Source organism: Canis lupus, chromosome 8 (genome assembly GCF_011100685.1).
Source record: "Canis lupus familiaris isolate Mischka breed German Shepherd chromosome 8, alternate assembly UU_Cfam_GSD_1.0, whole genome shotgun sequence".
NCBI classification, from domain to species: domain Eukaryota; kingdom Metazoa; phylum Chordata; class Mammalia; order Carnivora; family Canidae; genus Canis; species Canis lupus.
In genome coordinates this window covers 30,503,826-30,531,501 of record NC_049229.1, presented here as the reverse complement: position 1 = coordinate 30,531,501, position 27,676 = coordinate 30,503,826, and the positions used below count along the sequence as shown (strand labels likewise).

Sequence of the window (27,676 nt, the reverse complement as noted above, 5' to 3'; positions counted from 1 at the left end):
AAGAGGAATCTTATTTTGTGTGCTCCTCTAAGATATTTGGTTATGCTAGAACAGGCTGCCAGGAGTATATGTCCATGAGTCCTGTAGAGATGCCAAAGAGAGTCCTGGATCTCCTTCCTGACAAATGAGACCAATAAGTACAGCCCCATTACTCCTGAGAAAGCAGGATATACCCATGAAGGGGTAAAGGCAATAAGTGGGGGATACTTCCCAGTGTCATGTGGGGTGACATCACTCAAATTATCTCTTTTTGGACCAAGTTTATTCCCCCTCATCTCTCTCAATCCAGGTCTCAAGAAACCTGGTACCAAATTTCTGCAGAAAAGAAATTTTGGAAACATTATTTAAATGCACAGGAGCCCTTTTTTGGTAACTTGATGAAAAATTTTAAACCTTGTAGGAGGAAGACGCTTTCCCTAGCATAACACAGCCACCAGCCATGGCAGAAGAGTGACTTGGGTTACCCCACTTTTGGTGACTTCACCAGGCAAGGGAGTGCTAGGAGCATAGCTTTAGGTAGGAAGGGTAACACCCCTGTGAGTCATGTGGGGAGCACAGGACACAAAGAGAATAGATTCCAGTGGATAACTAAAGTGAGGAGGGGCTAAAATGTGCACAAGGAGCCCTGGTGAGACTTTGAGAAGATCCTTGAATAGGAAAGAAGGTGACTGTATAAGTCAGATCCCACAGCCACACATTTTTTCAGGTTGCCTTGAAACTGGTACACCTAGGGCAGAAGTCCCCAAATGTCATTGGTGACCAAGAAACCATGGATAACCTTTGAAAAAAAATGCCAATTTCAGGCAGCACCCCTGGAAATTCAGAATCAGCAGATATGTCCTGAATGGATTTTTAACAAGTTCCCCAGGTTGTGGGGAAGTGCATCCAGGTTGAAGGACCACTGATACGAGAGAAAATATTTCTTGAACTTAAAAATGCCTGTTGTGAAGTAAACTTGGAGAAATTAAAATATACTCTCTTAAACTCATAGGACTGTTATTACTCATAGGGCAGAAGTCTTACTTAAAAAAAAAAATCCAACAATTGCACTTAGTGAATAGTTTAAAGATCTCTTATTCATCCATTTGCCTGCAGACCTGGATCCTCCCCTTTCTTCTCTACTCCCATTCCTACCCTCATTTGTCCCTATTTGAGGACTTTTTCCTTTGCTCACCTGCCCAAGCCAGAATCCTGCTCTGATGTGTGCAGGATCTCTGCCTGTTTGAACCCTTTCTTCCAGATAATCAGAAATAAAACAATTTCCAATTTGTAATTTTTGTTTTTTGCCCTTGCTTGGATTATCTACCCTTCGATACTTTTTAAAATAATCTTACTCTGTATTTTTGAGTCATTGAACTGGAAATGGCCAGGGGCCACTCTTCTCATTTTAATAATAGCATTCATGATACTAGAGAGTTGGACTCTATCCTCAGAGGTCAATTTCATGCAAGTCTCACCAGGCAAATCCATCTGAAAGGAGATTCTAGCCAAGAGGGAACACACTGCAAATTTTACACCTCCAGTCAACCTCATTTATGGTAGTTCCCTTCCAGATTTTGTCATTTACAATAGACAATTGTCTTATATTTCTGTGTTATTTTCCAGAAATTTTGCACAAGATGCTCGTGCCTCAGTTTCTTCACCTGTAAAATTGAGGCAATAATGTAATATTACACAGTCTAAACTTTTTGCAAAGAATATTGTAATGCAAGTGTGGCTGGTTCAAGTGTAACTAACCCAAAATGTGTTTATCATTTAAAATGGAAATCTGCAAAGAACAATTTGATAGTAACTGCATTTTCAATGAGCGGCTTGAGGTCACAGTTCATAAAATAGTCCTGCACCACTTGGGTCGTTTTCTGCAGAATTTGTAAACTGAAAGGATGGAATGCTCTCTGCTGTGTAAATTTTGCATCTGCTATTTCTTACAACTGCTTTCCCTAGAGCATAAGTGACCGAAGCAGCAGAGTTAGTAGAGAAAACAGGTGTGCTTGTTCAAAGGAGGAAAGTAAGTGTATTCATGAAAATGATCTTCCCAGCACCCCAGCCTCTCTCCAGGAGAGATTCACAATCCAGGCATCCCTGTGGGCACAGCCAACTGACTGGTGCAAAACTAGATTCTTACATGGATTTTCCAGCTTGTAGCTTAGCAAGTTCAGGATGGAAGATTGACTCCTGCCTGCAGGATAAGAGATGCATGCTTGTTCTTTGTGGCACTACAGGGTTCTTTTGCTTTTAGCTTGTTGAGATTTTGCCAGTTAGAGTAGGAGAACTGTGCTTACCTGGGTACCTGCTTTCAAAACTTGAACCCAAGAGATGCTCATTCATTAGTAAGTAAGGCAGATCAGGAAAATTGTATTTTCATTACATTTCAAAGCTATTTCTTTGAGAATCTAGGGCTGTAGGGAATGGCAAACTAGTGCTAAAAGCATAAGGGATCCTAATGTTTAATCTTAAAGAGGCATAACAGACCCTCAAAAGGATGCCTATGCATTAGCAAAGGTTACATTTCATTGGTGAAGACAATAGGGCCCAGATTCTATCTAGTCTTAACATTTGCAGGTTTGGAAACTGGATTTTGTCAGTACTTAGGAACTCTTTTTTTTAATTTTTAAATTTTTTTTTATTGGAGTTCGATTTGCCAACATATAGCATTAACACCCAGGGCTCATCCCGTCAAGTGCCCCCCTCCATGCCCCTCACCCAGTCACCCCATCCCCCCGCCCACCTCCTTTTCCACTACCCCTTGTTAATTTCCCAGAGTTAGGGGTCTGTCATGGTCTGTCACTCTCATGGATATTTCCCACTCATTTTCTCTCCTTTCCCCTTTATTCCCTTTCACTATTTTTTATATTCCCTGAATGAATGAGACCATATGATGACTATCCTTCTCCGATTGACTTATTTCACTCAGCATAATACCCTCCAGTTCCATCCACGTCGAAGCAAATGGTGGGTATTCGTCGTTTCTAAGGGCTGAGTAATATTCCATTGTATACATAGACCACAGCTTCTGTATCCATTCATTTAGTACTGAAAAACATCTCATGCCCACACAACTGACGAGTGACCATTGCTTGACTTACACTGAAAAATTATCTGCCAAGTGGATAGGATACTCTTATTGGCCGGATGGAATATTTGTATTAATTCACAACAAGAGATACAACTTTCAAGGGTACCAGGCATTTATAACACCTTGCCTAACACTTCTCTCTGTAGGATGGCTACAGAGAAGCTAAAATATAATTATAAGATTGTATATTGAGCATGGACACTGCTTGTTAATACCAATACTGAGTGCATCGAGTCATATAGCCCAGCATGTCCATCTACAGTACCAGAATTCATGTCAAGCAAACTGAGTATTTGAGCGAGGGGATGAGGACCCCTTGTTCTGAAAGGGGTAGTGTTGGACGCTTCCTGTCACATTTGAATTCTCATTTTTTTTCTGTATTCTGATGACAAAATTCTTTCCTCCCTCAGTGTTTCTCGAATATATTCTATGGTTCATGAATCCTACCTTATTTGTTGGGAAAAAGGGATTTGTGGTTGAAAAATTCACCACTGCATGCCATATCTTATTTTGTGGGTTCACTATGCTTATTAGCACATTAGAAGTTCTAATGTCCTATTTAACTTTGTTTACCCCCACATTTCCTAAACTTATTTGATCAAGAAACACTTCCTTTGTAGAATATCTATTAGCATCCTGAGAAATTAGATGTTCCAGGAAATACTCTTTGGAAAATGCTAATATAGCCATGAGTGCCATAAACTGGACAACAGACAAGTTTCCTCTTTTCTTGCATTTTGTTTGGATAACATGTAGAGTTTTGTGGCTGCCTTACTGTTGGCTCCAGGTCCTGACTATAGTGACAGAAGACAGAAGAAGCAAAGGGAAGCAAAGTAAACCTAAAGAAAGATGAAATAGTCCTAGGGTGAAATAGGTTCCAGGAGGCTAGAACGGCAGGCTTCTAAACTTCTAGTCCTGCATATTTAGGGCTCTAAAGACTCTTGGGAAAGAATATTCCTTTATTGGGCTTCAACACTTTTTTTTCTTCTAGCAGATGGAGAAAAATATGACAACTTTACTTAGTAGGATAGGGAAGATTTTCTGAGAACCTACATGAGCCATTATGAGTTCTTGTTCATCATGGCTTTTAAGCCTTAGCAGGTAATGTGGCAGAAAAAGGGCAAGCTTGACATTGGAAAACCTGGATTCAAATTCCAACACTGTTCTGGAGTTACCCTGGGCATGACGTCAGTTCTCCAAACTTCAAATTCATTTTTATCAATTCAAAATAGAGATAACAGTGTTAGTTTGTAATGTCATTGAAAGGATTAAATAATGATTGGATAACATCCAACAGTGCTAAGCCCTGTACTGAGTCTTTTACATGCTTGTTTCTTTTTAATCTTCCTAACCGATTCTATGTAGTAGGTATGGCAGAAACAGCAACTACGGTGTAGGAAAATAAAGACACATGGTTAGTAATGGTGGACCTGGAATTTGAATCTAGAAGTCTATTTTCTTTGCTACAATGCTACATGCAGAAGTCTAGAAGCTAGCACATAAGTATTTAATCCATGTTTTCTTTTTACTTAACATATTGACTAGACTGATTCATGTTAAGTATGAAACTATGGAAAAAGACATAGAAGATAAGCCTTTAGGGAAGAAAAGCTCAAGCCAGATAAACCTTATGTAGTGCTTAACATAAATTTTTTATTAGACCATGTTTAGGAAGGTCTGCATGATATTGATAATCACTGCCTATAGATTTTGGTTTTGATTTTGTTTATAGACCATTATACTGGATTGAATGCTCCATATAGTCAGACTGTGTCATATCTTACAGCGAACATTTGTGGTCATTCAACCTTTTGGTGATTTCCCACATAGGAAGCTTACCTTTCCAATGTAGAAGGCAGAAAATGTGAATCTTAGATTACTTGGTGGCCAGGAGATAGGCCTATGATGTGGGCTCTATGACATGGCCCATACAAGATAGATTTGGAAGTGAGCTGCAGGAGATGGCAGCATGGAAGGGAACCAATCTTTTGCTAAGATTGTTGGAGGAGATATCAGGGGAGGTGACAGTGGCATATTTCCTGGCCTCCAGTCCTAAGGGTCTTAGGTACTGAGTATCGGTGTAGTGGTATTTTCTTTACAGACTTCTCTGTGCTGTGGATGAGCATTATTCCTGGCCCTGTAGCTTCAGGGTTTGGCTTCCTGGCCCTTCTGGAGAGTCCTGAGATATGTACTACTGTTTTTTTATTTTTTTTATTTTTTATTTTTATTTTTATTTATGATAGTCACAGAGAGAGAGGAGAGAGAGAGAGAGAGGCAGAGACACAGGCAGAGGGAAAAGCAGGCTCCATGCACTGGGAGCCCGACGTGGGATTCGATCCCGGGTCTCCAGGATCACGCCCTGGGCCAAAGGCAGGCGCCAAACCGCTGCGCCACCCAGGGATCCCTATGTACTACTGTTTGATCAATTCCCTTTTTCCACTTAAACTTGCCAGGATGAATTCTGTTGTTTTAACTCAAAACTGTCACTGATAACATAGTTTAGTTGCCATACCTGTCACTCTACTGGGGATACAGTAGATGCTCAGTGAATAATTGCTGAATGTATAAATGGAGGGTAATTGTGAAACCATTTGGTGGTGGTGGTGGTGTGTGTGTGCACACATGTGTGCATATGTGTGTGAGACCCCTGCTCTATTACTTTTCTTAATTTTGATCTCAATCCCTTGGAAACTTTATGTTGGGATTTGGTATGACACATTTTTATTTCTGCCTGTGACTTTAAAATGTAGGAACATTGTAAATATTAAGTCCTTCTTCACTTTGTTTTGAGGGGCTGTTACTGAAGATATGTGGATAAATTTATACCAGGTTTTCCTCCTCTAGAATTATGTGGACAAGTTTTCCTCATTTCTGCTTGTCAGAAGGAAATTTGGAATGTATGAGGTCTGGGGTTAACTTTTGAGTTAAAGTTGACATTTTTCTAGTGAAGAATGTTCCTGAAAATTTCTTCATTCTTTGAAAGATGTTTAACTATGAGTCTCAAAGATTCACAGGAAAAGTTTTTTAATTTATCATTTTCATTTCTTTTTAAAAATATATTTTATTATTTATAAGGGATTATTCAGATCCAATTTAGTCTTATGTTTTGTGATAGTTAAGGGACAGTAGGTCGTTGCTTGACATCCATACTTTAGACCCTTGACATCCATACTTTAGAAGCCCCAAATAACAAAATTTTACACCTGAGTAACATTTAAGATTTATCCCAGAAGCTATATAAAATGGGACATTTATATGTTGGATCAAACTTTCACTTACTCGCCTTAAAAATTTTGTAGGTCTGTTTGAGTGTCCATTGGTTTCTTGGGGATATTCTTGAAGAAGAGTTTCTAAATAGAAAAGCCTTACTAAATTTTGGATTTGGAATTCTACTCAGAAAGAGGCAAAAGGAGACCAGTGAGAGCAAGGAAGGAGACCAGAAGATTGCATCCCCACCTCCCCACTGTCTCAGGCCAAAAGGAAGAGTGGCTTCCCTGGGGGAACCCACCCACTCTTGCCTGGTCCCTACTACAGCATAACACTTCAGACCTTCTTGAAGAGAAATGTCTATTTCCTGGAGTTTTAAAATATCTTCTGTATAATTTGTTTTGTTGTTGTTGTTGTTGTTCAGATAGATGTTAATTAAGGGAAATTTCACCCAAAATAGCTAACACATATGAAATTGCTTTGTGAAGGCTTTTTTTTCCCCCCACAGGGAAAAAAGAGTACTGATGGTCTTGTAATCACACATTAGGATGCTCTTAAGGGTCTGGCTTATCTGGAAACAGGACATTTAAAAGATAAAGTTGACACTTCATTTTAATCCCACCCCCAGCAGAGTCAATTTTTTGTGGTATTTCTTTGTCAAGAATTAAGGATGAAATGTGCAAGAAACAGGTTTTTGTTTTTAAAACAACAGCTGCTAAGCAACCACTATCATTTGCCTTCTGTTACCAAGTTTCGGGCAGATAGTGGCCGGGTGGGTATTTCCAGGAGCTCTCTCATATTTTGGTACTTTGATCCCACAATAATCTTTGAACATCTGTTTATATACCCACTGAGCTGTTTCTTCTCTCATGTTTAAATCTGGCAGAGAAACCACAATTTCGTAATTCTGCAAGGGAAGCGTAGAGGGAAACAGTATATCACTGTGTTTATAAAAAAGTGCAATGGAAATAAATACTAATGTATAGTATTTCTTTCTTGGCATATCTGAATTAGATTCTTGCTAATTAGTTAGTCATTTCTTTGGGTTTCACTTCTGGAAGAAGCCTATACTGGCTAGCTGTTGCCATAGAAATCATGCTGTGCTTAACTTAGAAGCAGACAGCTGATATCTAGGGCTGGCATGGACAAAAGGTATTAACTTCATTCACCAGTGTTGTTGAAGCACAAAGGCAATTGCTTTGCACCAACAGTATATTAATCTTGCTTCACAAAAGTGTGCTTCACTTTTTGCCTTGTGGGAAGGGAAAGAGTAGAAATATCCTTTTTATTTTGAGGCACTGTGCATTGACATTTATACCCTATTTTATACTTTAATATACACAAATGCCCTACTTATATTATATAAATATACTTTATATTTTAAGATTGATCTAAGGAATCAGACTGTTTATATCCCAAAGTGCTTGACATTATGCATGTAAGTATTTACATTCTCAGCTTTGCCATTTTTTTGTCAGGATTTAGCTTTGTGCTTTCCTTTAAAACCTCACGTCGATTTTTAAGCTAATATTTATATATTATCACATATGAGACATATCTATAGATGAAGCATTGGTATTTTATTTTATTTTTATTTACTTATTTTAAAGATTTTACTTATTTATTCATGACAGGCATAGAGAGGCAAAGACATAGGCAGAGGGACAAGCAGGCTCCCTGCAGGGAACCCAATGCGGGACTTGATCCTGGGACCCTGGGATCATGACCTGAGCCAAAGCCAGACAGTCAACCACTGAGCCCACCAGGTGTCCCAAAGCAATAGTATCTTATTATATATGTCAAGTCTATTTTTTGAAGATTTATTTATTAATTTGAGAGAGAGAATGCACCTACAGGGGTAGGTGGCAGAGGGAGAGGGACAGAGAGAGAGAATCCCAAGCAGATTCTCCATTGAACATAGAGCCTACTTGAGGCATGATCCCATCCCACCACCCTGAGATCATGACTTGAGCCAAAATCAAGAGTTGGACACTTAACTGACTGAGCCACCCAGGCTCCTTGCTCAATCTTATTTTTTTTGTGCTTAGATATATGTACGCGAGTACCCTAGTATGGATTGAAAAATTATAATCATACTGTACTTGCTATTTTATAATTTGTGTTTTTCTATCATATCAAATCTCAAACACTTTCTATTTTGTTAAATATCCTTTAAAAAATGGTAATACTCTAACATAAGGATGTACCACACTCTATTTAGCCAATCTCTAAATGTTAGACATGTAATTATGTTTTAGGTATTTTAAAAGGGCATATTTAAGAAAAATTTTTTAAAAAAAATTTATTTATTCATGAGAGACACACAGAGAGAGGCAGAGACACAGGCAGAGGCAGAAGCAGGCTCCCTGCAAGGACTCAATCCTGGATCCGGGATCACGACTGGAGCTGAAGGCAGATGCTCAACCCCTGAACCACCCAGGTGTCCCTAAAAGATTTATTTATTTATTTATTTATTTATTTATTTATTTATTTATTTATGAGTGTGTGTATGTGTGTGTGTGAGAGAGAGAGAGAGCACATGAGCAGAGGGTAGGGGCAGAGGTAGAGGAAGAAGCAGACTCCCTGCTGAGCAGGGAGCCTGATGCAGGACTCGATCCCAGTACCTTGGGACCATGACCTGAGCTGAATGCAGATGCTTAATTGAATAAACCACCTAGGCACCCAAAAGGGCATATTTTTAATGTAAAAAGTCCTTGCATTCATCTCTGGTTAGGTTCTTGTGATATAGTCCTAGAAATGGAATTGACGGGTTAAATGTATACATGTGGTGTTGACACATATTGCTAAATTGCCTCTAAAAGGTTGAAACAACTTTCACTCTTACTCATATTGTATATATATATATATATGTTGGATTCTCTCTCTGTTTGTATTTAGTGGTTATTACTGCTTCTCTAACCCATAGCCATTTTTGAGGCAAGAAAGAAACTCATTGTTTTTAAATTTGTATTTTGAAATGTGCTAGTTTTCTATGTTATGATTCCTAGAAACTCTTAGCTCCTCCTATTTGCTTGTTTTAAAAGGGATCAACACTGCAGTGTTTCATTTAGGGTAAAAGTTATATGTAGAAGTTTAAACTATGGTGGAGTAGAGAATCCACAGTTCTATGGATGTCCAACTGTTATAATAAATACAGGCTGCTTCCTAGGTATTATAAAATAGGCCACTTTATCTTATATTATTTTCTACCATGGATCTTAGAAATGTATTGTATAATCAAATAAGCTCAACTGGACATTGAGCCGACAATTTTTTGGACTAACACCTGAGGAGACGTATCTGTGAATTCAAGGCTGTGTTAAACTTGACTCAATCAAGAAAACCAGATAACTGCATTCAAAAGGACATAATACCCATCAGAACATATTTTGTGTTCTCTCTTTTATCATAAACCTTTGGAACTTAAATATGTGCACATGCTTTTAAAAAAAGATTTTATTAAAAAAAAGATTTTATTTATTTATTTGAGAGGAAGAGAGAGTGCATGAGCAGGGATGAGGGGCAGAGGGCGAGCAAGAAGCAGACTCCCTGCTGAGCAGAGAGGTCAATGTGAGACTCTATCCCAGGACCCTCGGATCATGATCTGAGCAGAAGGCAGAAGCTTAACTGACTGAGCCACCCAGGCACCCTGTGCACATGCTTTTTTGAAATCAAACTATGGTATTTCTGGACAACAGGGAAGCAGAGGCACTTTGAGGTCAGCTCTTCATCTACTGCTTCAGTTGTGGCTTGAAGGATGGGATGAGAAATCATTATTCAGTTTTGTCACAAGCAAAATCTTTGTAAGGTAGCTAGAGAATGCAACAGATTATCTCAAAGCCAGATTTGTGCCTTTGATAGAGCTCTGAGAGATCAACCTGCAGACCTCGGGCTAGGAATCAGATGGCTTGTGGATAAGTGACCAGCACAATTGGACAAAGCAGTTCTTGCCTTTATCATAACATACCACATCGAGTTGCTTTCCTGACCTACTTCTCCATCAAAAGTTAATCCCTTCTCTGTGCTCTGTTGTGCATATCTCTGTCCTGGCGCTGGCTACAATGGATGCTTTGTGACTGTACTTTCATCAGTCTGCCCAGGTACCACACTGAGTCTTCTGGCTCACCCATTTTATACTTTAAGTCCATAATATAGTGCTTGATACATACTGGCACCAGTATTCGCATGATCTTTCAGTGATAAGGTTATCAGCCTTAGGCTCCTCTGCATGTTGACCAGAAGGGCAGCTGAGAGGACCAGGGAGGCAAAGGCTTTGCAAGGTCTGAGTGATTCCTGGAGTCCTGCTGTGTCTTACCTTAGACTCAACTCCTGCATCACGCTCTGAGATTTTGATTTTTTGAAACCAGTTTTCTTTGACATTATTAAAATGTCATAGGGGTTGTAATTTAAAAAACCCTTTGTTGAGACCTATTTGATATTAATAATAGGAAATGAATAGATTATTTTGAGAATTCATTTAAAGATTGTATAAAGTGAAGACTTTAGTCATCTGTAAATTCAAAGGATGGGGAAGGGACTATTACAAGGAATCACAACCGTTTCTGTTATTTCTCTAAAGAGACTGTTGTGTTCTAAACACCCCAGAGCAGTCCTACACAGGGTGCCTCTTAAATCAGCTGCAGAGTCCAGGTGTTCCAGTCAGCGTGGAGTCCTCCGTGCCTGGGAGGAGTGCAAGATGTCTTTTGTGTAAAGCCTGAAAGTTTGATTTTTATGATTTTTAGCTTACCTGGAAAATATCATGAATAGCTCAAATAGAAATAACAAGTGTTGGCCCAGAGGTGGAGAGAAGGGAACCCTGGTCCACAGTTGGTGGGAATGTAAATTGGCGCAGCCACAACAGAAAACAGTATGGAGGTTTTTCAAAAAATGAAAAATCGAACTGCTCTACAATCCAGCAATTCCATTTTGGGGTATTTATCCAAAGATAAAGAAAACACAAATTTAAAAAGATATATCCACCCCCATATTCACTGCAGCATTATTTACAGTAGCCAAGATATGGAAGCCATCTACGTGTCCTCAGTAGACGAGTGGATAAAGAAGATGTGGGGAGTGTATATGTGTGTGTGTGTGTGTGTGTGTGCACGTGTGTGTATAAATATTAGTCACAAAAAAGAATGAAATCTTGCCATTTGCAACAGCATGGATGGATTTAGAAGATACTATGCTAAGTGAAATAAATCAGACAGAGAAAGACAGATACTGTATGATTTCACTTATATGTGGAATCTAAAAAACAAAACAGATGAACACAACAAAATAGAAACACACTCATAAATACAGAGAACAAATAGGTGGTTGCCAGAAGGGAGGGAGATGAGAGGATGGGTGATATAGGTGAAGGGGATTAAGAGGTATAAACTTTTAGTTCTAAAATAAGTAAGTCTTGGGGATGTGAAGCCACATAGGGAATATAGCCACAAATTTTAAGGCAGAGCTCAAATAAGCAGCGAAATGACTTTAAAAAAATTCATGGGTCAGTTATTTGAAAACAGACATGTGATTTTAGTTTAAAATTATTTGTTCCACCACTATTACTACCTTCCATAAGGCTTTTAGATGCTAATGAAAATAATCAGAGATGACTTTTCTTTATAGCCAGGCACATAGAGATTCAATAGATACAGATATTATATCTCAACGTCTCAAACCTGCAGGTAAAGAGTCATTAAAGTTTAATTTTGGCTAGAAAGACAGATTGAACGATAGGCTATTACTAGGCTTTGGTTTATTTCCAAGTATTAAATGGGTACCAGATAAATATGATCTTCATGAAAACTGTATGTAAAAATTTCTCTACTTTTGGTAACTTATGCAGCCCACTAGAACAAATGGGCAAGTTTCTGGTTTTCTGATAATTTTAATAATAAGAAGAAAGCCATGGGAGGTGGGCAAATTCTGTCTCAGTCTCTCCTTTTTATTTGAGCAGCACTGTTACCTCCTGTCAAATTACATAGGCAAAAGTCTTGTTCCTCTGAGAATAGCAATTACGTCACTCCATGTGTGTTTCTTATTTTGGCTGATAGACTATTTTAGAAAAAATTCTAGTTCCTTTTCACTTTTGCATATGCTTTGATTTTTGGCTCATGTGTATACCATAGTTACTAAATTGTAACTGTGATCTGGCCCCCTTATTAGAAGCCTGTCAGCTATATTCATATGAACAGCATCACTTTAGAGGAATAAGTTTTGAACTTTTTGGATTGCCATCCCATTTTCACAGTTGCAAACCCCTGTGATGGGAACTCTATATGCTCTTAGAGATTTTTTTGAGCCAGGGGTATAGAAGAGGGAAAAAGGAGAATGAGAACAGATAGAGCTGATGAAAATACCAGAGTATAGTTTAATTATTCAGTAGGTCTTTGTTACTTTTAAGACAGAGACAATTTTTTTTTTTTAAAGAAAAATCCTGATTTAACTAAATAGCACATTGAATCCTTCCCAATGTTCGGAATGAATTTTCTTTATCTTTTAGAATCCACCCGCTCCACTCCCTATCCCTGGGCCTCTGATCTATCAGTTACAATATCATTTTTCAAAGGGGAAAAAGTATTGAGCAGTCCTTTGTATTTTCAGTTCAGGAACTATCAATTATGGATTCAGGATCTTCTCATATTGTAAGAAAAAAATGAAATGGCAAAAAAAAAAGGAGGAAGTTCATTTCTGAATATGAGATTAGTTCTACTTTATCAAATACAATGTGAAAGCTTGAGCTTTAAAAATATGCCATAAGTAGGGAAATGGTTCAATAAATTATGGTGCATCTGTATTATGGGATATTACACAGCCTTTTAAAAGAAAAATGTAGATATGTCTAAACAGGGTTAGCAAACTGGAGGACTAGAGGGCTAGGCTGGATGTGGGATTGGGGGTTGCAGAGCATGCGGTCTACTGAGAGTGAGGGTGCAACCAGAGAGACTCTTGTTTCTAACTGGCTCATGGCGCAAATTGGGCACAATGTTGCTGTCTCGTTCATTAAAAAAAATAAAAGGGGAAATATGAGCTTTCTTTTTTCTTTTTTTTTTAATTTTTATTTACTTATGATAGGCACACAGTGAGAGAGAGAGAGGCAGAGACACAGGCAGAGGGAGAAGTAGGCTCCATGCACCGGGAGCCCGATGTGGGATTCGATCCCGGATCTCCAGGATCGCACCCTGGGCCAAAGGCAGGCGCTAAACCGCTGCGCCACCCAGGGATCCCTATGGGCTTTCTTTGTGTTGAAAACAAATTTTAAAAATTTAAAAGAATCTGTGACCTGGACCTACTGGTTTGCAACTTCTGGCCTAAATATACTGACCTGAAATGATGTCTGAGACAAACAGGAAGAAAAACAGCTTATAGAACAATACATACAGCCTAATCTCATTTACTTAAAAAAGCATCCTCCATTACACATGTGTGTATATACATAGAGAAAGGTCCCTAACATACTTTCTGCATTGCTAACTGTTGTTACCAGAGAGGAGGGAGGTATGACAAGCACTTGGGGGGAGGGGATTCTGGTGTTTGAAGGAAGTTTTTGTTTTTATTCTATATACTTTATATACTTTTGTATTGTTGGCACTTTAAATGTTTTCTTGTATTGTGTTCGCAATTAAAAACTATTTAAAACTGGGCCTTAATGTTCAATTACCACAGTTTCCTACCTTCTTTGTAATGTCCTTTTTCAGAAGTAGATGAAAATATAGGGAGAAGGAATAAAAATATTTTAGAAGGCATATACTTCCTAGGGGTATAACATGGTCTCATTCATACTCACAATATAACTTTGATAGGGTTTTGAAAGTCATTGCTGAAATGTGAGATTTTCAGGTACTGCTACAGCTGACTCCATGTTATGACTATATAAATATCAAAGCCCGTTGTATTTTAAATGTATGTTGGTTTTGTTTTTTCATTGATAATTTGACAGTTCCTGTGTCATTAACTGTGTGCTTGGTTACCTCAACTGGTGATGTAATGCCACAATATTTATTCTTGCTGCTTTGTCAATGGCTGGACACTTCCCTTAACTGCAGCTCCTAGGAATGTGTTTTGTTGATGAAATATTAGATGGATGGACCATTGTCAATCCATTACTACTACTCAAAATAAATGACAACTCAAAGTAAATCACCTGCTAATTATTCATCAGTCCATCGGTGTACAAATGATATGAAGGTCTGTAATACCAATGCTGTGATAGTATTTAGCTGAACAAGTTAGTATCTATGTGGTTGAAATTGCTAAAAAGAAAAAAAAGAAAGGGGAAAAGAAAATTAAAGAGCCCTTACCATTTACATGAAAAATAGTTGGGAGAACAAAACCATTTATTTCCAATATGAGGTATATAAAATGGAAATTCCAAATGTGTTTTCCTACCTCTTTGCATTTTGCAATTGCCCATATGCTGCAGAGCTTAAAACTGAATGATTCATAGACAACATGGTGAAATGCTATGTAAGTTCATGGTGTATGTGAACTCTTGTAAATTGCAGCGCTGACATGAACTCAAAACCTTCGCCATTCCAATTCATTGTTTGAAAACACATGTTTCAGTGCCAGAGTGGCAAAACTTCCCTAGACAACAGTTGCTGCTTTGAACCCATACTCCTCTTGGTGATTTTTAAAATCTCCTAACAATTAAATGCTTAAATAATGTTACAATCACTCCTCTTGTTCCCTATATCAAATTGTACTATGGAATTCCATTTAGATCTTTTCTCAGCGGGAAGGAAAGAAAAGTGAATGAAAGTATAGCATTCAAAATATCAAAAATGATCTGGGAGAGAGATGGAAGGTTGTTTCATTACCTAGGGTTACTGAGTAAGGGGGAATAAAAGAACGTTGTTGCAGCATTTTATTATCCACTCTGCAGCCTAATGCAGTCGCGGGGCTCTTGGTAAAACTGCCGCTTTATCTTAAATGAACTGCAGTATGTTGCAGTACTGAAGTGTTTTGGAAGAACAGTCACTCCATTATTTTTGCAGAGATTACCTGCTTCAAGTGAAACCTATACGGAATCCTTTCTGACCTGTTTGGTATTGTGATATTGATAACCAGCCACACTTTCCAGCCCCTTATCTTGCCTTCTACGGGATAATCTTTTCTTCTGGATCTTAATTCTGCTAATAGCACCCTTGACTGGCTGCCAGACAACAAACACAGGCAGGTGAAAAATGAATGGCTCCAGCCTGACCGCTGATAACTTCCAAAGGCTTTTTATTCTCAGAATTCCCTCCAAAAAATACAAGATGACAGGATGCCTGTCAATTGCATTCCTCTTGCTCTGTTCCGCAAGCACCCACCCTTCCCTGCCAGCCACCTCCCTTCTTATGATTTATTCCAGTAAGAGAATAGCTAATTGATCTCTGTTCTATTTGCTTTTTTCTTCAATGCATTTCAATATACTTTTTTTAATTTAGAAAGTAATATATGTGTGTTATGAAAAGCTAGAAAACCCAGAGGAGTTTACAAAATGTTCTCTTCCTTCCTCACTCCCAATGGTTAATCACTGAAAACCTTTGATGTGAATTCTTTCAGGTCTCTTTTACATGCACATCAACATATATGTCTATTTCTGTTTTTTTCTTTTTAATGACAACAAAAAAATGATACTAAGCTTTATTCATGTTGTGCTGTTCCTAGCACATCATTGATCCTTCCTTAGTACATACAAATATTCTTTATCCTTATTTCCTGGCTATAAGACATTCCATATTATGCATGTAACAATTCATTTTATCAACCCCCCTATTAAGAAACATTGTTATTGATTCTATTTTTTCTATATTTTATGTGTAATACATTTCAAATTTCATTTTCTACTGTAATGAACATTCTTATATTTTCTCAAATATGCAAGAATTACTTCTTGTTGAGTTTTTTAACCCCCATAATCTTTGTGTCTTTTGGTCTCTGCATTTTGAAAAAAAAAATCAGGAACACATGATGTTTCCAAATTAAAGGTGAGGGCTGGAGAAAGTAATTTCCCATGTACCTGGTTAATGCATAGGCTTACCTTCTATGATTCTAGGTCTTGACGTAGTTTAAAATGAACAAAACGAATGTGTACCACAGGTATGCAAAATAGTTTTAGAGAAAATACTTTCTTGATTTATTATCTGTGGAAGTAACTTATACAATTCTGGGAAAAAAAAAAAAAACAACAACCCAGGGGTTTTTATTCTGTGAAATCAATATACTACATTGTATAGGACTTGAACTCTGAAAAGTGCTGAAAACAGCTTACTGCCTTTTGCTTGCAAGGAGCTCTGGAAAGCCCATAGTGTATGGTGCAGGGGGAACAATGGCTTGTTTGCTCCAGAGTAAAATTTTGTACTCTTCAAGGATTCTCGATTGTTCTGTGACTCTCAGACTGAGACACTGTATTTAACAGCACAGTGAAATCAGTCTCAGAATAAGACCCATTTGGTACCAGAGTAGTGATTTAGGTGGAACATTTGAACATATGATTATAAGGTAAGTCCTACTAAGGGGGCCTGGCGTGATTAGCTTTGCTGGAATATATAAAAGTATCAACTGTTCCTTCAGGGAAATCACTTTAATAGATAACAGCATGTTGTACAATGTTTCATCAGTGATATTTAGATCTAAATTAAGAGCAGTTGTGAGATGGGTTGCCGATTTTTCTTGTGATAAAAGGGAAATAGTTCAAGAAATATAGACCAGATGTTATCTTAATCCAGACCTCATGTAAAAAAGCACACTATGGGACAGTAATAATAGTCCATTCTACCTGTTTTTAATTTTCCAACTCTCAGACACCCCCTGTGAAAAATAGATTAAACCAACACATCATTTATGCATCAGCACTAGGCTGGGGTTTACTTTGTAGGGAATGTACAGATTGAAGTTTGCAGTCATTGGTTTTTGATAAATGTTTTAAAATGCTCGTTTGACAGTAGCATTTAAGAGGAAAAAAAAAAACACAACCCTTAGACAGTCGATGGCTTAGAAGGAACGTTCACAGTTTGGGGATAATCCAGACTTCAAGAAAGATTCTTAAATTCATTGAGTTTTGCTCCTTGACTCTGAGCTACACAATCTGTAGTAAATTTATATAAAGTCAATATTGGAAAAATAGGTCATATGAAACTTCTCCTGAAAAGTGCCTTCAGTGCGTTTGTAAGCATCTACTAAATAGCCCTGTTTGCAGCTGTGGAGTAAGGAAGCCTGATGTAGTAGGGCTCCAGAGTGTGCCGTCCATTGTCTTTTCCCCATGGATGTGTAGGTGGAAGAGGGTATCAAGGGCTTCAGTTTGTAGGAGAGGGGCTTCTCCACCGTGTTGCTGTCATGGATGCTATCTTATATCTTATCTCACCTCATCTGTGTCTGGGACACAGATGTGTTAATTGCGTTGTTGCAGGTTAAAATCTGATTCTAGGCAAGGCTTTGAAAGCTGTAGGCCCATGAGAGAGCTATCCACGGGGCCCCTTGGAGCAGAAGGGGCTGGGCAGGTAGCCTATGTGTATGAAGCAGAATGAGCAGAAGACCAGAGGGAGGAGCAGGGGCCACGGAGACCTGAAACATGCATTCAACTGGGCAAGGGCTCCTCAATGTCAGTCTCCGTTATCACTCAGGAATATTGGCTAATGATAACAGTTGCTTGGATTTCTTTGTTTCTAAAAAAAATGGGGATCTCTATTTTAATGTAAAAATCTCTTATTTTTCTTAAATCATGACAAAATGTACATAACATAAAATTTACTATTTCAACCATTTTTAAGCGTACAGTTCAGTTGCATTAGGTACATTTGCATTGCTGTGAAACCATCTTCAGAAGTTTTTTCATCTTTCCAAATTGAAACAAAAATGGCCACCACCAGCCCTGCTCCGTTCTAGCCTCCCCCTAGGCCTTGGCAACCATCGTTCTACTTTCTGTCTTTATGATTTTGATGACTCAGAGAACCTCAGATAAGTGAAATCGTACATTTGTCCTTTTGCAACTGGCTTACTTCACTTAGCATAATGTCCTCAAGGATCATCCGTGTTGGAGCATGTGCCAGAGTTTCCTTCCTTTTTAAGGCTGGACAGTATTCCATTGCATGTATATAGCATACTTTGTTTATCCATTCATCCATCTATGGACACTTGGGTTCAACTTTTATCTATTGTGAATAATGCTGCTGTGAGTTTCTTGGTTTTCAGATCAACGTGCTGCCCATCTGAACACGTCTTCAGGCTGAATTGAGGCTGGGACAGCGGGTTTGTGACTTCTGCCTGAGAACAAGTGTGTGGTAGCCAAATTCTACTTTTTCTTGAATGGAATGCAGCCCCATATAGAAAGGGATATGAAAACAATGACTTAATGGCATCCCCACTGGCTGGCCCCAGAGTTAAAACAGGCTGGAATGGTCTTCCCAGGCATATTTTCTTTTTTTTTTCCAGGCATATTTTCATAGAGGGAGGACTCAGTTCATTGTGATTAGGGCTGCCTCCTGGTCTTTCCTGTCCTGTCCTTCTGTCTCTCTTGCCAGTGGTTATTACTGTGCCGAAGAGAACAATCAGGACAAGCCTCCCATAAGCAGCATCTACTCTGTTGGAAGACTCTTTCAGTGGCTGGCAAAAAGGTCTTCATTATTTTTTCTAGGAGAATCAATGCTCTTTTCAAAATGTGATATTTCCATTTTTATTTCATGACAGAGAAGCAAGACTGTGTAATAAGAAAAATGAGCCTTTAGGGGCCGCCCACACAGCTCGACCTCTGCAGGGGGAGTTGTTCCAAACAGCTTCAATAGGGATTACAACTCAGGATTTACATTTTTAAATAATTAACCTTCTGATCACCAGTGACAGTCTGAGGGCATTTTAATGACCATTGTTGTTTTAATTGGAGTGACAGCAAAAGCTTTGGGAAACTGTTTTTTTCTTATCAGAATCTAGGCAAAAATGTGTGTGTGTGTGTATGTGTGTGTGTGTGTTTTGTCATTCTGAAGAAATTACTGAAAGTTTTCTGAACTCTAAATTAGCTAAAAAAGACATATTTTGCCCAGTGCTGTAATTCCAGTGCTGAGCACAAAGCCATGCATACTGTAGGCACTTGATAAATATTTGTAAACACTGGATTTTCTTTTAATACTAGATCTTTTTTTTTTTTGACAACTGTACACAATTAGTATAGGAAGCTATTAGAATGGTTTCAAGAATGATGAAACCATAGAACATGGGATGAAAAGTACATCTTAATTTATGTGTTTTGAATATTCTTTCTGAAATCTCTATTTACTTTTAAAACAAAGACTTACAAAAATGAGCTCTTAATGTAAAAAAGATCCCGTCAGTAGTTGCAGCAGGACATATAGGTTAATACTCAAAGTGTGTTATTAGTAATGACCAAAGACCTTTAGCCTCCTGTCCAAAATTCTGTTTTACTGTATAGAATGAGAATGTAAACTCTATCATGTTGGGCTATTTAGTAACTTATTAGTGCATTCATCTTTTCATCATTTGACAGGTGGAAGTAGTAGTTCAGTTTTTAGTTTTAATTATAAGGGATTCCAGATGTAGAATGCTACACAAATTAAAACCAGAGCTGCTCATATGTCTTTTCAAAGCAGGCTGACTTCAAGGTATCTGCTTTTCATTTCAAAATGTTATTAAAGCTATTACTAAGAAATTCATAGTCTTAGCCTGTTCCAATAATTGACACCTTTAAAGTGACTAAACAGATTTAGAGTGTGCAGAAAAGTAAATTTGTCTTAGAGAATGACCCTAATCATCTATTTCCATATAATGGACAAATCAGTGCCCTTGGTATTAGCCTGGGAGTTGATGAATTAAGCTGAAGGGTTCTCCTCTTCCCTTGCTCTGTCTCAGTTTTACTTTTGTCTTCCTAATTAAACTTTACTTGCAGAAATTCGCTGTTTAGAGGTGAGGATTTAACGATCTGCGTTTACCTAAACTTGCAGTTCCCCACATTTATTTCTGCCAGTTGGAACAAGGGAACACATTTTCATGGAAACAAAACAACTGAACCCAGAAACTGTGTTTTTTAGTGATTTTGATAAGCAGTCTCGGAGAAGTCCCGTCCACAAAAAAAATGTTCCAACAGCCGTTTCCCAGCTTGCTGCTCATCGTACATCTCCAAAAGTGGCTTCATGAACTGCGGAGATTTTCAGTAATTAGAAGGATAGCTGGCCGGGCTGATAAATTAGAGAAATAACTTGTTTGGTGTAAACCGAGCCTGTTTCTGAGGCAGAAATGTTAGGCTTTTATCCTCTGGAGTGTGATTGAAAGGGTGAGAAGTTAATTTGGCAGCCTCGCTTCTATGGTTTCATAATGTTTCTCCCCACCCCCTCCCTCCAGCCCCAGCGAAGCCCGGGATTGCAGCGCTTTGCGCCTGCCCTCATACAAGGCAGGACCGTGACCCGAAACGGAACCCCTCTCCCCAGGGCACTTTCTGAGCAGCAACAGCTTGGCTCAAGTGTTTCTTATGAACAGCCGTCCTGAGCACTTGATCTAAATCATGCCATTTCCTTCACAGCATGGCACAGTTAACAAGTCAGTGCACCAACACAATCTACAGATGGCAGTTCAAAAGGTGCGGGTCCCCCCAGCAAGATAAAGGGCAGGCGGTTCCAGGGGGATGCTCATTACCGGGATGCAGCCGGGGGCTCGGGAGGGGTGTGAGCGCGGAGCTGGGCTGCTGGGGGGGGGGGGGGTGCGGTAGGGAGGGGAGCGAGCGGGCTCTGGGTGGGGGTGCGTCAGCCCCGCTCCGAAAAGGCAGGCGTGTCTTCGCAAATCAGGCCAGGGTTCTGAGAGATACGTTATTGAAGTAAAGTGCAAACAGCTTGCAGAGAAAGGCTGCATTCAGCCGGGGCTGCGTCCTTCCAGAGCCTGGAGAGGAGAGAGGGTGGTGACAGGGTACAGCACTTACCTTGCTCCATTTATCTGCAAACCCTGGCAAGTATAAGGCAATTTCCTGAGCAAAGCCCCCAACATCAAAAGCGGTGGGGTAACTACCGGCGAATGCGCGAGTCCCCCTGGCACTGGGAAAGCGCCCTTCTAGCTCGCGGCCTGCGCTCCTCCGCAAATTACATTAGCGCTAATGTCCAGCGAAGAATCTACGAGACATATTGGGCCTTTAGACTTCAAAACAGGCCTAAATTGGAACCATATTGCGGAATACTTCTTAGCTAACATTTATATTACTTCAGTTACCAAATCCAGACTAAGTCCCCGGACTCGGCAGGGGAGGACATAATATATTAGGAAGTAAAGAGGAGGGTGTTCTCTTCTGGCCTCCTTTTATAAAAATGTACAGAAACTTGCCTCGCACTAGCAAGGAAATGACTACAAGGCCCTAAAATGTGGATTTCCAGAGGCCGATGGGGGGCCGCTCCCCGCCCAGGCCGGCCCCCCCAGCTGTGCGCCTGCCACGCCTTGGGGGAGAGCAGCGCGCCCCGCAGCCGGGCTGCGGCAGAAAGGCTCAGGTGTCAGGCAGGTAATTAGACACGCAGAGCGAGATTCAGCGGGGCCCGGGCGAGTTGTCAGAGGATGAGATCTACCTCGGGAGACCCAATCGGCCTCTCCCACACTGGTCTTTGTAAGCAAATCTCTTTGGGAACGCGCAGGCTGGTGCTTTACCACGAATTTCAGCGCTCGGGAGAAAGGAACGCGGGAGGCGCGGCTTATTTCTGAGGTCCCGTCGGAGCAGCCCGCGAAGATTTTTCCTTTCTGCACTTATTTGCAGGTGAATGTCCCGAAATGGATAACATTCCTGCAGCTCAGAAGTGTCCACAGCACAGCAGCCCAAGAAGGGATAGATTGGTGCAAGAGATACTACTTTTAAAGATCGTGCGGGAGGAAGAACGCACATTTGTAAAGACTGACTTCGAGGCCATTCTTGCCCCTCTCGCTGGTCTGGAGTTCACGCCGGTGTTAACGGCCTTATCAAACAATTCCTATCATGAGCTCCTCTATTCTTCCATTTTTATCACCCCACCCAAAAGGGGAGGGTGCCTAGAGGGGCAGAATTAAATCCGAAGGGTGATAAACCAGCAGATTCAAAGTTTAGGCTGGGCCGAGGGGTTTTAGTTCCAGCTGTGCCTCAGTAGGACAGACTTCACCAGGGTCTATCCTATTAAGAGCCCCCAGCATCGTAATCCTGGGGCTGCCACTATTGTCCTTATTGGGTTCCTGAATATCCTTTCACACAATGAGAGCTTGAAAACCTCATTGATTTTCAGAAGGGAGGAAGATTTTTAGAATGATTTTCAGGATGGAAATCAATGGGTTACAGCGCACTTGTATGTGCTTTAGGTGTTCTTTCTCTACCATTTATTTCTACCTGACGCTTTCAAGACTTGAGCGTGACTTTGGAGAGAAAGAAAGAGTCATATGATTATATGTAGCTGTAATTGAACGGCATTTATTTTGTCAGAGTTCACATTGCATCATGTACGTTTGGTTTGCTATCTTTAGGGAAGGTTTCATTTGCCATCTCCTATCTGAATTTTATTTGGAATTCCCATTGGGACATACATGGAAATTATCAGTTTCTCTTTGCCTAGTGTTGAAAAGGGTATCAGCTTAAAGTACCTGTGTAGACTCACAGATGGAATGTAACAAGTTTATGAAAACTGGCCAAGGACCAGAACTGACTTTGTATCTCTGTAGAAAAGAGCATAATACAGTGATCATCACAGGCTGTCAGAACTTTCCTTGGCAGCCTGGATAGCATGGGTTGGCTTGCTGTGGAAGACAGAAACAAATACTAAATATGTTATTACAGATCATAGCCATGAAATACATATGGGCAAGACTAGAGAATGAGAATCTAAAAGGCAAAACAAAACAACAAAAGTCAGAACTTGCATCATCAAGTGAGTTTTGTTTTAAAGTATCACCTTAAGAGACTATGCGTTTATACTAATGATGCTACTATTAAAGAGAACATTCTTAGAAATGCTTATTTGAAATTACTATAATAACCTGAAGGTAATTGAGCATGCAAGAAACCTGTGACTGCTTTAGGCTGGCACTTTGTTTTTGCTCACCCTAATTCGGTTCTACACCTTGACCATTCATTTACCTGATTCATAAGACTTGATAGCGAATGAATTCTTTAGATATCTAACTCTAAAAAGAAACATTTTTTTTCCCACAATGTGATGATTCATGAAAAAGAGACTATATCTTTTGAAGGTAAATCCAGAAGAGAATACGGGAAAATGTTTTGAGCAAGTAAAGTACCATATTCTTTATGCTCTTAAAGAGCAAGTTCTTTGTTGCTCATACTTTTTTAATGAAAGAAAAAGCACATAGTGAATCAAAGGGGAGAATTGAAGTAAGAACTTTCAGCAGCTGCTGACTTTCTCCTTAGGGCCTTGTAGTACTTACACTGAATGTGTCAGATTTGATGTGACTTCAAAGTTCAATTTTTTGCTAATGTGCACCAATTTACATTGTGTTTTTTTTTTTCCTTTTTTTTTTTTTTTTGTCATTGGCCAAGGAAACTTTCGGAAAATTTGTGGTATACTGGATTATCATTCACCACAACTCATCCCCTCCCTGTCATAGGAATCTACATTCCTCTTCCTGTGGTGTGTGATTTGCCCCTGCCTCCAGCATACTTGTTTGATTCATGACTTTGAGCTTGATCCTGTGACATGCCAGTGCTCTGGTCAGTGAAGATGAGTGGGCGTAGAGCTGAGCAGAGACCAGAAGAACTGTAGCTAACCCACAGACCTCATGAAAAAAGAGCAAGATAGATATATTCATTGTAAGCCACTGATGTATTGAGATTGTTTGTTACTGTAGCAAAATGCTAAGTATATTAGATCTAATCTCGTAATTTACCTATAAAAGGCAGATAAAACTTAGTGAGGCCATAAAGAAAATTCCCAAATGTCAGTCATCTGGAAAAAAAAAATATCTGAGGAATTCTATCCAGGATTCCAGAACTAAGTAAAATGTTTAAAGAATTCCACAAGGATCCAGGACTGAGCATTGTGTTTACTGGGGCAATATTTGTTGATGAATGGTGGTCGGGGCATTTCCAATCATTAAAAATGAACTTAAGCATCCAGATATCATATTTGATAACTGGGTGTTGGCATTTTAATGATATGGCAAGCTGTAAGCACTGTCAATAGTGTTTACAAGGCAAGTGGTGCTTATTTATTATAGGAGTACAAGTTACATGATAATTTACAGTGGAGACCTCCAGAGTTTAATTACCAAGTCATCTATAGGAATGATACACACATTTGAGAAAGCTAAAGTCAGCCCATTTTATCCTGTGTTAAGAAACAAACTTTTATTCCTTGTGTTCAGAAATTGAACTGATTCAAGAATCTGTACACATTCCTCTATCCTTCTCTCACCACGGCCCATCTTTTCTGATTCTAGTTAAGAAAAGAGAACCACAAGTGAAGCTATTGCTATTTTAACTGTAGATAATTTGTGGTTCTAAATATCCCCTTGGGCTGCTTCTTAAAGACAAGCTCAAACTTCATCGAACAGATCTCCTAGGATAGTGTACCAAATTTTTTCAGTCATCCATGATGCCTTAGCCTTGGGGAATAGTGGAAACTTTGGGGGTTTGAAATGAAGCATAACATCTTCTCCAAGGTTTGGTAGATGACATAGTTACATGGGAACTCCCAGGTTCTTCTCTTTATCCTATCCTTCTCTCTCAAAGGTAGAAGACCTACTTTCTCTATGGAATAAACTGTGAACTGAGTGTTCAAGACTTGGATGTTGATTACATAAGTATTTAAGAAAATCATCTTCCCAAATTTGACTATAGCTGGTTGAGTTGAAGACATTTATATCCTATCAACCAGCATTTTCATTTCCAGGTACATAGTAGGTTGAGCCATATATTTTTTTAGAGATTTATTTATTTGAGAGAGAGAAAGAACATGAGCAAGAGTGGGTTTAGATCTCATGACCCCAAGATCATGACCTGAGCCAAAACTGTGGGATGTTCAGGTGACTGTACCATCCAGGCACCCCTGGGTTGAGCCATATTAATCTGTCATTTTGTAGGTCAGAATGGTTGAATATTGACAATTTCCTGTGATTCAATCTACACATCAAAGGGAAAACTTCACTCATGTTTAGAGAGAGGCAAAAATGTTCCTTGAAGCATTGTTTGAATAATGAAAAACTGAAAGCAATCTACCCATTAATAGGAGGATGAGTAAATTAGAATACATTATAAAGCTGATGAATTGAATGAAAATAGCTACATCTATCATTTTTCATTAATCTCAGAGGAATAATGATTAGTGATTAAAGAAACATAAGAATTTCAATTGAAATTGTACACTGTTTACAATTCATGGAATATTTAAAGGCATACAAAGTAATAAAGGATACTGGTGTAGGTATGTACATAGATGGTAAAAGACTACAAAAAGATCCACTGATCAGAGCAGAGAAGAATGGGCTTGAGGAGATATCTCTTACGTTTTATTTAAAAAAGATCCAAAGCAAATATGGAAAAATGTTAAGAATTTTTTACTTTGTATATGAATGTAAAGATATTTATGATGTCATTATATCGTCTATATGTGTAAAATATTTTACAATAAAACTTTAAAAAAGTCCTCATTTAATGAAATGACTTTTAAATCTATTGCCTTATTTGGAATCCTATTCTAAAAGTTAAATATTGAATATTAACTCTCTATTGTTCTTTACTTCCCTGCCAATCCTACTTCACCACAAGAGCAGGTGGATGCTTTATACTTACTAAGGAGAAGTAAAATACATGGAAATACAAAACAAAACAAGCACTTAGCATTTTTCAAAAATATCACTCCTATTCCCACTACATCAACTTTCTTTCAGTGCAAGGGCGAGCTGCTCTCACTGATTCTGACTTTCTCTCCATCCCCTTTTGTATTTTTCCTACTCTGAGTAGATCTGAGACGTGTGAATAATAAATATATCAAAAAGATAAAGAAACATTTTATCTTGGGACTGATGGAGAAAGTAAGTGCCTGTTTCTATAATAATATGACTGCAATTTTTTTATTCCTGAAGTTTTGATACAGTATCAAGAAAAGAGCAACTCTTGCAAATCTAACCAAAATGGGCATACTGCATAAATGCAGTGTAACATGGCATGATTTGTCCACTCTGAATGAGCCATTCATAGGTCTTATATGGGACGTGAGTTTGTGATTTATGTCTCTGAATTCTGGATGAACATCTTGAAGCTCCTCTAGCCTCTAAGCCATTGTCTATGTCAACAGGTGGTGGTACAGGGGGCAGCTATGTGACTTCCTGTTGTTTACCACAGGCAGAAAACTCTGAGTCAACTAGCTTAAACATTATGGAGATGTATTGCTTCACATTACAAGAAGTCCAGGGATAAGGTGGTCTCGTAGGTATGTTGCTTCAGAGGCCAATGATGCTATCAATATCTCAGGTTCTTTTCATCAACACGAGCAGCTTGCCCCAGGGTTGACTACAGCCTCAGGCTGGTAGCAAGATTGCTGCAGCAAGCTGGGAGTCACGTCCACTCAGGTCAGTGCTCATGGTAGAGGAGGCTGTCTTGCTTAGTAGTGAGGAAATAGAATCTAGAATCTTCCAGCAAACTTTTCACATCTTGTTGGTGAGAGTTAGGTCATATGCTTATTTCTAAAACATTCCTGAAAAGGACCATAGAGTTATCTTAGACAACTTGGATTTGGTGTTGGACCATGTTTCCCTAAGGATCACGGCTGTATAGACCATTAGCAGTTGACTGAACAAAAATCAGTGTTCTGTCAGGGAGAAAGAAAGTAGGCATGGATGCTAAGTAGACAACTAGCAGTGCTGACTACTGTGGCTTGGAGTGTGTATGAGAGATATTAGTTTCACTCTAATCTTCATTAGCCATTCATTAGCTCATTCTCCAAGTACCCCAGTGATAATAATTGTACTATCTAAATAAAATCCATGAGCTGCTAGATCATCTTCAAGTTCCCGACCTGCTCTTATATCCAGATCATCTCCCATAAGCCCCTTCCTTCTGTATGGAAATTCTGGGACCATCTCTACCCACTGCCTGGTAGGGACTTTTAAAGCAGTCGCTCAAGCGTTAAAAGCAAACATTAGAGAAAGAAAAGAAAATTAATTTATATAGACACCTCAGCATATTTATATCCATCACTTTAACACTTTTAAAAACTTTACCTTGTTTATGTTTTGGGAAATTCCAAGGTTTTCCTCAGGGTGTATTCACTTGCCCAATTTGAGATTTTAGGAATATTTTCAAGAATTTTCCAGAAAGCATTTCCATTTTGGCAGCAGCCACCTTTTCTTTTTTTTTTCTGTGAGTCAGATGGGATACTTGTCACATTCCAAATTACTCATTTGCTTTGTGAATCTGCTTGTTGTTGTGGTGACCAGAAAATTTGTTGGCTGAGGGAA

At 39.0% G+C, this 27,676-nt stretch overlaps 1 long non-coding RNA gene across 37 annotated transcripts in view; it reads left to right on the top strand.

Annotated features, from left to right (window-relative positions):
- Positions 1-27,676, top strand: part of LOC119876491 — a 309,631-nt gene that overhangs the window by 91,990 nt on the left and 189,965 nt on the right. The window contains exon 10 of one of the 37 annotated variants that reach the window (XR_005363300.1): positions 21,999-23,641. The exons of the other annotated variants lie outside the window; for them this stretch is intronic. This is a non-coding gene — a long non-coding RNA (uncharacterized LOC119876491). Of the gene's footprint in view, positions 1-21,998; positions 23,642-27,676 lie in introns of those variants that run through there. 37 annotated transcript variants of the gene reach the window in all.